This window comes from Nyctibius grandis, chromosome 16 (assembly GCF_013368605.1).
Source record: "Nyctibius grandis isolate bNycGra1 chromosome 16, bNycGra1.pri, whole genome shotgun sequence".
Lineage (NCBI taxonomy): Eukaryota > Metazoa > Chordata > Aves > Nyctibiiformes > Nyctibiidae > Nyctibius > Nyctibius grandis.
Genome location: NC_090673.1, coordinates 3041330 through 3053294, shown reverse-complemented (window position 1 = coordinate 3053294; position 11965 = coordinate 3041330).

The following is an 11965-nucleotide window of genomic DNA, read 5'->3' as shown; positions in this document are numbered from 1 at the left end:
GTGGGACACGCCGTCCCAGTGCCGCGGGTGTCCCTGCATCCACCTGCCGCCCCGTCCCGCAGCGCCGAGGTGCGGCACGGCAAAGGGAGGCTGGGGAACGGCGCTTCTTCCCCGCGCTCTCCCGCTGCGGGGATGTGCCCAGGCATATTCCCCATCGCTAAAACGCAGCCACCCAAAACTCGCTCGTCTGGAGTTCAAATGTGCAGAGATGTCCCCGGGGCGCACGGAGAGGGGACCGTGCTGCCTGTGCACGGGGTCCTTGTGCCTCCCGTGGGAGCACTAGAAACCCTCTTGGTTGGAAAGGAAGGGTCCCAGCTGGGCTAGTCCCAGCCAGTCTCCCCAGCATGGCCAGGCCTCCCCATTCCGCCAAAACCACCCCGTGCCACCCCCAGAGGTGCGTGGGCAGGGGCTGGTATGGTGCCGGAGGTCCCCGAGCTGGGCTGACCACCGCGTTTCTGCAGACAGGCTGGTTTCATGGTGTGGGCCGGTTTCCAGCTGGGGCCCAGCCAAAACCAACCCATTCGTTACAGTCCGGATCTCAGACGGGGCTTTACAGCAAACGTGGTCCCAGGACAGAGGGGAGAGGTGCTCAAGCCCGGGTGACCCGCAGCTCCTGCCCTCCCCGGCCACCCACCACCGGCTAGCTCTGGAGCCATGGTGCCAGAGCTCTGGTGGGAGAGCCCAATGGGCACGGCCAGCCGGACCCTGCTCAGCACCAAGGGGCACCAGCACCAGGGGTTTTGGGGCTAATGAGGCCCCCCCCTTCCCAGGCAGCCCCCCCGCCTCACCCCAGGTTACCCGTTCTCCCCGGGGGAGTGTGTCAGTGGGCCGGCCAGGCGGCTGCGGTTCTGGCCATGGGATGACTTTGCTGGCACGGTCTCAGGGCATGGCAGTGGATTGTTTATCTGGTCTCTGCCCCATCTGCGTGGCTGGCTGGGCTCACATTGATTTAGCAACGAGAGACGATTCCCCGTGCCCAACGGCCGGGCTGCTCCCAGGAAAGCTTTGTGCTGGAGGCATGGCGGGCGTCCCTGCTCCCGCGGGCACCCCGAGGGGCCAAACCCCAGCCAGGCGTGGTGGCGGCAGGGAGAGCTTGGAAAAGGCTCAGCCTGTAACTGGGGGGATGAGCAGTAGGGAAAGACACCCCGAGCCCTCCCTCCACTGGGATCCCTATGGTTAAAGCTGAACGTCTTTGGCAGCGACGTGCCGGTTGCTCAAGCGACTCCCCGGCTGCGAGGAGGCTCGGCGGGGCCGGCGGCGAGCCGTGGGCGTGCGGGAAGGCGGCTTAAATTACCCCATCGGCCTCTCCAGAGCCCAGACTTTGGAAAGACTCTCCAGAGCCCAGGAAGGGTCTCTGCCCGGCTTGACCTCACGTCAGCAATGTTTTGGAGTGCAGACACCCTCCGTTTGGGTTTCCCACAGAAACACGGGTGCAGCCAGCCCGGCGCAGGACGAGGACGCGGTGATGGGGGGCAGCGGAACCGGCGGCGGCCGCACCGGCACGAGCAGCGCCCGGCTCGCTGCCCCGGCGCTGGGCCGGCTCCAGCTGGAGCACGAGCAGCGTGGTGGCCCGCGGTGGCCCGTGGTGGCCCGTGGTGGCCTGTCGCCGGGGGTGCGTGCGGCACGGCTGGGCGCAGCGGCGGGGCCGGGGATGGAGGCACCAGCCCGCCCAGGGAGCAGCGCTGCGGGGACAGCTCAGCTCATCCCATTTTCCCTACCTCAATTATGGATTTTGTGCATGGAAAGGATAGAAGCGACCCCAGAAAGTTTAATTTCATCCACTCCCCCAGCCCCGCTTGCAGGAGCGCGGGTTGAATGTAATGCTGCTCGTCAGGCAGTGCCGGGCTGGCTGCGCCGCTCTGCAAGCTGATGGGGAAACCAATTGAGGGCAAAATTGCTGCAAACAATTGTCCTTTTGTCCCTTTCCCTGGGGTCTGTCTGCCAAGGTTAGTGGAGCTGAATGAAACTCACTTGAGCTGCAACTCACACAACATACTGAGGGCTCCTTTCGGGGCTGGGCGGGAGGGAGGGAGGATGGGGAGCAGGAGGGGACGGCGAGGGCAGGAGGCTCCAGTGTGTGCCCAGCACCCAACCGCCGGGCACTGGGATGCAGCAGTGGGCTGGGGAGCATCCTCCCAGTGCCGACTGGGACCTGCCAGCCCATGGCCAGCCACCAGCAGTGACTGAGCCGCTGGGAAACGGGGCTGCAGCAGGGCCAGGCTGTGGCTCTGCTCGCCCCCTCGGCACCCCGAAACGGGCAGTGCCACTGGCCTGGGGAGCCCAGCGGGGCCACGGCTCCTCTCCCACACACCCCCTGCCCGGTGCCAACCCGAGAGCGGTTTGGCCGGTCTCTCCTCGTGCGCTAAGTGGCCTCAGCAGGAATCATCCCTCCACGCTCGTGGGCTGCCCAGGCAAACCCCTGTAAAACACACGGAAACCAATGCCTCCTCCGAATAAATAATAGCACGCTTGTTTGATTTCCTGAGCACAATTAAAAGCCCGGGGGCAGGAGGCATTGTCTGGACGCCCCTGGGACCCAGCTCCCTCAGCTGACTCTTTACATTCCCCCAGTTATTCTTTGCGTCCTTTTTTTAGCTTCTCCATTGGCGAACGAAAAATAAAAGCACTTTTTTTCCATCAATCTGGCTTTGTTACTGGAAGCCGATGCCTGAAAAGAACTTCTGTGAGTTTTTTTTCATGAGTAAGGAGCACTTCTGTTCTCGCTGCCCGAACATGTATGTGTTTTCCCATGGGGATGCCCCTCACTCCCACTCCCCCAGGTTTGTCCCGGGACATTTCTTGCCTTATCTGTGCAACACGTTAGGGCACAGCTGGACCCACTTTTCTCTTTCCCTACCATGTTGTTTGTCTTTAAGTATCTCCTCGCCTGGCAGGTGGTGCAGCATGGCCCTGGTGGGACGGGACCAGCAGGCTTGAGGCCCAGGTGATGGGCTGCTTCTGGGCTAGCAGATCTGCCCCAGCCCCACGGGACACAGCCAAGGAGGAGGTGGCATCTCCAGGAGGGCAGGAGCAGAGGCTCGACCTCGCTGGCACTTGAAGCATCTCTTTGGTGCTCCTCTGCAGCGGGGAGCCCCAAAATGGCAGGCTGGTGGCAGCCCCGAGGCGGGGGTTTCCCTGCCATTACGGGGCAGGTTTCAGTTCCTCCCTGGGGACGGCTGCTCCAAGCAGAGCGGGGCTGTTCCCCGCCTGTTTGTGCTGGTGGCCCCAGGGGGATGGCATGTTCCCACCCTGGGCTGGGGTCCCATGGGGTGCAGGGGCTGCGCAGGGGAGCGGTGGGGTGGGCAGGGGAGGGCAGCGGGGCTGCTCCAGCTCCCGGGATGAGCGGTCCCCGAGGTGACACCCCTCGGGGTATTTTTAATACCCCGCAGAGGCCCCACTTTGCCGATGGGTGCGAAATCTCTCGCCTGCCTGCGAAGAGCAGCTGGAGCAGCTGCCCCCCTGCATACCCCTGATGCCCTGGTGAGATGCGATTCTGACCCAGAGTGGGTTTAGTTTACAGTTGCCAAAGGCAAAAACCAAACCCAAACCATTTTTTTTAATCCCATTTTTGGCAAGTTTTGCTCTGAAAAACCTCCGAGTGTCGTAGTATTGTTGTCTTGGCCTCTTCTCCCAGGCAACTAGCGATAGGACAAGAGGACACAGCCTCAAGCTTCGCCAGGGGAGGTTCAGGTTGGACATTAGGAAGCATTTCTTCTCAGAAAGGGTCATTAGACATTGGAAGGGGCTGCCCAGGGAGGTGGTGGAGTCACCATCTCTGGAGGGGTTTAAGAAAAGACTGGACGTGGCACTTAGTGCCATGGTCTAGTTGACATGGTGGTGTCAGGGCAATGGTTGGACTCGATGATCCCAGAGGGCTCTTCCAACCTCATTGATTCTGTGATTCCGTGATTCTTTTTCCAACCTGGAAGCTGCCTAGAGATTCAAACCATCAATGAAATCTGCTGCCCCGGCCACAGCAAAATGAGGTGCTTTCAGCAGCCTGGACGTGTCGTTGACAGGTTGCCGTCAAACGCTGGTGAAAAAACACAGCAGAAAAGAACAAAACAAAGGCAAGAGTACAAACAGACAGGGCTTGGGACCAGACTGAAGGAAAAAAAAAAGAAGTTATGACCTGTATTTACTCTGCCCAGGATCCTTCACTGCCTTTGCTTCTCTGTGTGGTTATTTATTCCCCGAGGGCTGAATTGCAGGGAGCGCTCCCAGCTCGCCCAGGGCAGCCGCTGCAAACCTCCAGGTGATGGTTTCCAGCTTTTCTAGATGCTTATTGACACCCTCAGCACGAAACCAGCACGAGCATCACCAGCTGCCACCACCACCAGCGTCCCTGCAGAGCAGGCTGGGTTTTAGTTAGGTGGGAGCTGCTCCCCCGTGGTACCATGAGCCCAAATTTCACGTGCCTGACCATAGGAGCTGGGAAGGGGACGGCTGGGCACCCAAAACCACCCCAGCTCCCACCAGAGCTGAGCAAGGCGCTTTGTCCCCGGCAGCTGGGGCAGGGGACTGGGTCAGGACCCACAGGGTGCAGAGCTGCCGTGTGCCCCCGAGGGAGCTGCAGGGTCAGGGTCACCCAACAGCAGGAGCTGGTTGCTTGTCCGTGCTGTGATTACCAGTGGGGTAATGGACACATTAAAGATGTACATCTTGGAGAGACCACAAGGCCACCAGTGCATGGACTGTCAAAGCTCAGCAGCTAATGATGGAATCAAGGTGGAGGAGGCTCTTCAAGCAGGTTTACTTTCCCAGCAGGAAGGTGATGCTGGTTACCAGCACCGGCTGTGGCAAGGACAGACATCTCTGGGAGACCTCCGGGACACCCCTCCTCAAGGGTCCAGCCTTTCTGCCAGCCTCAAATCGCACCCTGCACCCCAGAGCGAGCTCCCGAGAAGGCTGAGCCCCGAGTCCAGCCCACTTGAGGTTTGCAAGGCAAGCGAAGAGGAGCTCAGACCCAACACACAGCCCCAACCCTCTGCTCAACCAGCATGGCCAGGCTGCTCCCGAAAGCAAGATGAGAGCAAAGGCTGACGCCTGCCCCCACGTTATTTTTCTTTTTCTTCTTACTTTGTAATTTTTCTGCTGAAATGCCTCCTACCCAGGCACGGGGGTTTCTTAGAGAGCCCCAGGCGGGTCCCTGGCCGTGCTCTCACCCCACTTAAGGGGCGGCAGGTGGGGAATGACTTGAAATGCAAAATCTCCCTTGCTTTCAGATGCTCTTAACACATCAATGGGGCCGGCAGTGAAAGTGTGTGGCAGCCCTGCCCAGCACTTCGCACCGAGGTGTGCAGCCCACTGCCAACACCACCACCACCAGTGCCACCACCACCAGTGCCACCACCACCACCAGCACCACCAGCGCTGCCAGCAGCCCTGCAAAACCCCACGGGTACCCCCAGCCCAGGACTGGCAGCAGGGCTGGCCAGAGGCTGCAGGAAGGTTTGTTTCCCTTTGACTCTCTGCTGCTTTCCAGGAGCATCAGCATCAGCGAGGGGTTTCTGCCAGCTGGGAGCCCCGTGGCCGTCAGGGCTCGGCACTCCCACGTGCCTCCACGCAGGGTTATTTTTCTAGCGTTTCTTTTCTTTCCACTCATCCAGTACGGTTGTTGTGACACTACAGTCAGCAAATGTCATTCAACAGTAGGAAACGTGAGGTTTTACTGCTTCAGTGAGATTCGGCTGATAAAGAGGAAGACAGAAACCCTCTTTGGGAGGATGTGAAGCCCTCGTGTGCCGTCCCCGACCTCCCCACATCCCCCAACTGCTCTGACCCCCAGGTCTGCGTCCGGCCCACACCTGCAGCCCCACTTGGGGTGGGGGGACTCACTGGGGGTCACCCACAAACATGCTGGGGTGTCACTGCCTGCTGTTATCCCCATCCTGGGGTGCAAGGGAGGATACGACCCCCTCGCTACCCGCCATCGCAGGGTACCTGCAGGACCCGGGCTGGGGCTGCTCCTGGGACCCCCAAAGTCTGGATAAAACCCACGGGCTTGCTCTCGCCGGTGCTAGTGGCCATGCAAAACTCATTGCCAGCACAGCCCGTTTTCAGCTCCTTTATCTGATGGGACATTTTGAGGGAACAATGTCCCCCGTGGCAGAGCTGGGGCGAACAATGGGCGCGGGGCGGCGGGCGGCTCGGCGGCCGGGCTGCGGGACCCCGGGCGCCCTGGCCCGCAGGAAATCCTTTTATTTTTCACTTGTGAACTGAAACAAACACAAGCTCCTGTTTATTTCCTGGTCGATTGTATTTTGGAGGATGGAGGTGGCTTCCCCACGCCGGGCAGCTTAACTCCTCCCGCGCCAGCTGTGACTGTCCCCCTTCCTCCAGCGAGATCGCTCCTCGTGCGGTGGTCACCACGCAGCGGGACCCCCGCTCCCCCCCTGCCTCTGCTAATTTATGTTTAATTTGAAAACCTGGGGGTCATAAATAACACGTGCTGGCGTGGGAAGTCTGGGAAGCGGGAAGCCAGCCTGTCCCCTCCCACGCCCGAGGCTGGAGGGTTTAGGGCTGGGGCTGCTGCTGGAGGAGCGGTGCCGCATCCCTGGGGCTGCTCCACACCGAAGCTGCCACCGCAATGGGATGCCCCACTCCAAAGAGGAGGGAAACGGGGCCCAGGTGCAGCGCTGGTTCAGCACAGAGCTGCTGGGCAGGATTTGTCCCTCCTCTCTCCATCCCTCTGCACCTCTCCCTGCCATCCCGCAGCCCGGACTGCCACCATCCCTCGGGCTCGGGGCTGGCATCGCCCGCATCTCCGGCTGCAGACCCCTCTCCTGCGAGGGAGAGCGGGTCCCACGGCGAGGCCGAAGGTTTGCCGACCTCAGGCTTTTCTCACAGCTCCGCCGTCACATCCTCCCCGGCTCCCACGTCTGCCGTTCACAGGCGCTGCTCTCTTGGCTCCCGGCCCCGGGGCCTGTGCCTGGGTGGAAACAGCATCCAGATGGAGCTATTTTTTTTCACATTTTTGGGGGGGAGGGGAGGAAGGTTTGGGAAAAAGCCGTCGGGACCAGGAAAGCAGAGGGCAGGAGCGGATTTGCAAGGGGGTTAGCACGGCCCCGTTCCTGCGGGGTGCTCCCAAGAACAGGGGGGCTTGGTAGGGAAATCGGGGCAAGGAACATCTCACCCAGGGCAGTGTCCTGGCTGGTGGTGAAGTCTTTAACCCCTGCCCCATCCCTGCGTGGGTGCGATGGGGGGGATGGCGGGGCCGGATCACACCTCCATCAGTGGGGAGCAGCCGCCCAGGCAGGGAGTTCAGTGCCACGGGCAGAGCCCAAACTCAACTCTCACTCATCCAGAGGCTGGAGGGGGAGGAAAAGCCCCTCTGCCCCCTCAACCTTAAATCGCATCAGTAGAAAACTTTCGAAACCCCACCATTGTGTTAGAGGATAAACATTTATTGAATATTTCCTGTTTGGCACAAATACTCTTTGACTCCTCTACGGTCTTTTTCTTCTCATGTCTTTAAACGAGAATTATTTGAGCTGAATGTAAAGGAAAAGTATCCCGAGAGCGCGGAGCCCCTGGGAGCGGGGAGCGAAGGAAAGCCCACGTGTGTGCCATGCCTGCTTGCTGTTAGCTATTAATTTCTGTCTCCTGAGGTCTGACATGAGCAATGCGTTATGCAAAGGTTGTGGGAATATTTCAGCCGCTGCATCCCGGGAGAACTACAACTCCAGTTTTACAGGGCTTAGGGTATTTTTTTTTCCCCCTTTCTTTCAAATGTGTTATTTCACTGAGATGTAACAGCAGTTACGACTTACACAGCAGAGGGAAAGACGAGCTGGGTCTGGCTGGGGTGGCCAAGGGCTCCCCGCCCCTGGGCACCCACGGTTCAGCCTGGCCCTTTTGTGTCCCCAGAGCCCTTCGAGGGGGGCACCCATGGGATGGAGGAGCAGCCGTGGGACCCCGCTTGTGTGCTTGGGTACAGGCAAAACCCGTGGGGTTGGACAGGGGCCAAAAGCGGGGCTGCGAGCTGCTGGGCACCGGGGCTGCTGGGCAGCCAGGGCTGGAGGCTCGTGGTGCAGCGGGGACGGTAGTGCTGGGGACACGCTGGGTTGTGGGCACACCCTGGGCGAGGGAAAGCCTTGCAGAACACGAGCTCTTCCTGCAGATAAGTCTTACGCCAGGCACCGTCTGCAGGCACTCTTCTGCTCACCGCCGCTCCTTGGCACGAGACACCCCGGCACCTCCGGGGCTGGAGCCGGGGAAGGTTGGGGGGACACGGGGCCAGCCCATCCTGCACAGCCGGGAGCCCAGAAGGAGAGGGGGCTCAGGCTGGGATGGAGCTGAACGGGGCTTGCTCTGGAGGCAGTCTAATTCTGGCACAAGCACAATCAAAAGGGATTTATTTTTAGGCTCCGGGCTATCGCTTCTTTGGGGAACTGAATGGAAAATGTATATTTAGCCTCTTCGGTGATTTGCTTAGAAAAATAAGCTCCTGTCACTGCTGTGGGTGGTGATATGTGCCAGCCCTGCCTGCACCAGCGCCGCCGGGCCCTGGGGCAGCTGAGTGAAGCCGGCAGCATCGCCCCACTGCAGGGCTGGTGCCCGCGGCCCCGGCTCGCTTGGGCAGCGCTGAGCCGGGAGCTGCCTTGCAAACTTGCTTCCTTTTTGTGTCTCAACAGGATTGTGCCATCCTGCAGACTTTGCTGTGCAAATACAGGTGTTGGAGGGCAGCACCGGGTGCCCCCCGTGCCTCCCACACCCACTGCGCCCACAGGGCATCCCACCCGGGACCAGGACCGGCACCATCCCCGTGCCTGGTGGTTGGTGCAGAGGGACGCGGTCACGTAGGTCCCGCTGCCGGGACCTGGTTTGGGTAGTGCCTGTGGGAAGTGCTGAGGCCTCTCTGGTGCGACAGACGCGCACAAAGGCATGGGAGGGAGACAGTATTTCCTCCCCGAAACGCAGGTGAGAGCCAGAAGGGCAGAGCGTTACGGAGCCGTTCGCACTATAAATACACGAGATACACAGGAACCCGGGGCCCGGAGCTATTTTTGCCTGCAGGAAGCCGGGATGAGGAGGAGAGCATCCCTCCCTCCTCAGCACGTTGCTGGCAGCGGGACGTGCCCAGGGCCAGGGCTGCTGGGCTGGGCACGTCTGCCAGCTCCGAGCCCTTTTCTCGCACACCACCATGGCCAGCAAAGGCAGGAACGGGCGCGGGACCAGCGCTGCCCCTTCGCCTTCACCCTCACGGGGCAAAGAGCAGTTGCCAGAGAGCTGCCATCCCTCGGCTGGGGCTGTGAAAGAGGGTGCACGGTCCCTGTACCAGGCTGCTGCCAGCGTCCCAGTCTCAGGGTGATGGCAATGGCCGGGGTAGGAGCCTGGCCAGAGAGGGGAGAGCGAGACCAGGACCTCGCTTGGGGCTGCCTCCTCCGCCGGTCACGTCTCAGACTGATCTCCCCATCCACACTCATCTGTCCCGATTTCCCCGGTGCTCGGCTATCTCTTGGCTGGCATCTCTTCTTTGAAAGAAGCCAAAGGCAGTAACTGCACGAAACCAGCGATGGCAAATCACCAGCAGCAGCGTCACTAATTGCACAGATGTTATCACCACCCTCAGCAGTGCCTGTCTCTCTCTCTGCATCCTCACACCTCTAGAAAATGGAACCCAGCAACATTTCTCGGTCCAAAAAAACTTGTCTCTGCCAGAGACTTGCTTGGTGTCTGTGTGTGCGTGCGCGTGTGTGTGTCGCACGCGCGTGCCTGTGGGTTTGTGTGTGTGTGTGTGCGCTTGTAGGGAAAGCAGATATTGCAACAGGCAAATGGGAATAAAATATTTCAAGAATGTCTCTTGAATAGAGTAATCTTGGGGAATTTGATAGCCAAGGTCACTCTTAACTTTTGCTTCTTGTTTGCTCTGTGCAGAGCCGGGTCTGGGCTCTGCCTGGGCAGGGTCTCATGGCAAGGACGGTGGCGGGTCCCCAGCTGAGGACAGCTGTGCGTTTGGGCTCTGTGTCCAAGAGCAGCAACAGCTTCAGGACACAGCTGGGACCCAGAGCTCCCACCTCACCCCCGCAGGAGGAACCCTGCTTGGGCAGCGTCTCTCCTCCGAGTCCCGGCGTGACCTGCCGGGGCACGCTCCGTCTCCGGCATTCACCAAAAGAAAAGAAGCAGGAAGAAAAAAAAGTCAGCTCCTCGTGATGTAGCCTCATAATTACCTGTTATTCTCATATCGAAGTAATTAACAATTAGGCAGCTGCCTGAATCACATGCAGAGGAACAATTATTTCTTCATTAATGGATTCTATTTAACAGGTCCTGTTTTCCCAGATGTTTTTTTTTTTTCCTGGTGCTCTCATGAATTATCCTAGCAATTAAACCTTCACCAGAAAGAGGGAGGAGTAGTCCTAATATTTACTGAACCTTGCAAAGCATCACATTTCTCAGCTTATGAACCTGTCACAAGTCATCGGGGGGCTCTGCCGGTGATGGGGAACCCGTAACCCAACGCCCTCCGCTGTCACCTGCGCAGAGCTGCCGGGGAGCTTATTCATTTCACGGGTACCGCTGCACATAAAAGCTATTATTTACAGTCAGTTACATATTTCCGTTGGCAAACCTCCTCCCTTCAGCGCAGGTTTGAAAACATCCCGCTCAGCAAACCCAAGCTAAAGCCAACCCGCTCTGGCGCGGGTGCTGTTGCCCCACGCCCGCCCTGATGCCCCCGCGGTGCTGGGCAGGGTGTCACCCCGGGACGGATGCGGCTTGGGGTATGGGAACAGCCTGGCTGAGCCCTTCAACTCCATGTTTCCTAAAAACTCTTTGCAGGAGGCCCCCCGGGCTCTCCCCTGGGAGCGCTGTGGGGTGGGGATGCTCCCCCCTTCCCCGGACACCACGCTGTGGTACTGCAAAGAGATGCGTTAATAACCCCTCAACACTACAGCCCAGCAGCAGGGACAGCCCAGGTCTGACCCTTTGGGCCAGCTCCCGTGGGCACAGAGGTGGGTTTGGCTGTGCTGCCCAGGCCTCTGCAGGGACCAGGACCTGCTGGGCTGCCCCGGGGTCCCCAGGTGGGCACCGGAGCTGCCACGGGCTGGTACGGCAGGCAGCCGCGGTGCCGGGTGGAGGGGGGCACTGAGCCCTCCCCAGGGAAAGTTTCATTTTGATTTTCCCAGCTTTTCAGTTTGGCTCATGCTCTAAAGCAGGAGGGTTTGACTCCCTCCCAAACCCTTGAGTTTGGGGTTTTTTTGGGGGGGGAAAGTGGTTTTTTGGTTTGCTTTGTGAGTACGGACTGGTCCAGCTCTGGAGTTTGTGTTTTCAACAGAGAGCCAGGCTGAGCCCTCGCAGCCGCCCTGCACAGGGCCAGGCACCTGCTCCGCTCCCGTTTGTTTTTTCCAGGCACGGAGTTGGGGATTTCACTGAAAAACAGGAACTTTGCAGGACAGCAGCTGCTCGAGGTGGTGAATCAGCTCGTCCCGCTGACGCCCAGCAGAGCTGTGCCAGCGCCGCGCAGGGCTCCTGCATCCAACGCCCCACACGCTTGGGACCCCGACGTGGCAGCATGTGCCACCAGCCCGGCAGGCAGCCCCTGCGGCACGGGGACCCCGTCAGTGGCTGCGACCACCCGTGTGGCAGCAGCAAGGGGTCTGCGGCTGGTGCCCCATCCCCGCCGCCAGCACAGAGGTCAGCGGGCCACAACCAGGCGCGGATGGCTAATGCCTTTTGTCCCAGCCTGACTTTTCCCCTCCTGGCGGGATTAGGACGGGATGACCAAGCAAGGAGGCCCCTAATCCTATTACCAGACCCTGGTGCAGGCCCATCGGGCAGCCCTGGGAACCAGCCTCGCTGCGAGGCACCGGGGCAGTGGGCGAGGGAGCAGCCTGTGATACCCTGCACTGCTGCTGCAGACCAAGCGCAGCCGCCGTCCCGCTCAGCCCCATCCCCACCAGTTTTCCTAAAAGCACTTTGCTCTGTGCTTGCAGAGCACCGGGCACGGTGCCCCGGCACGTGT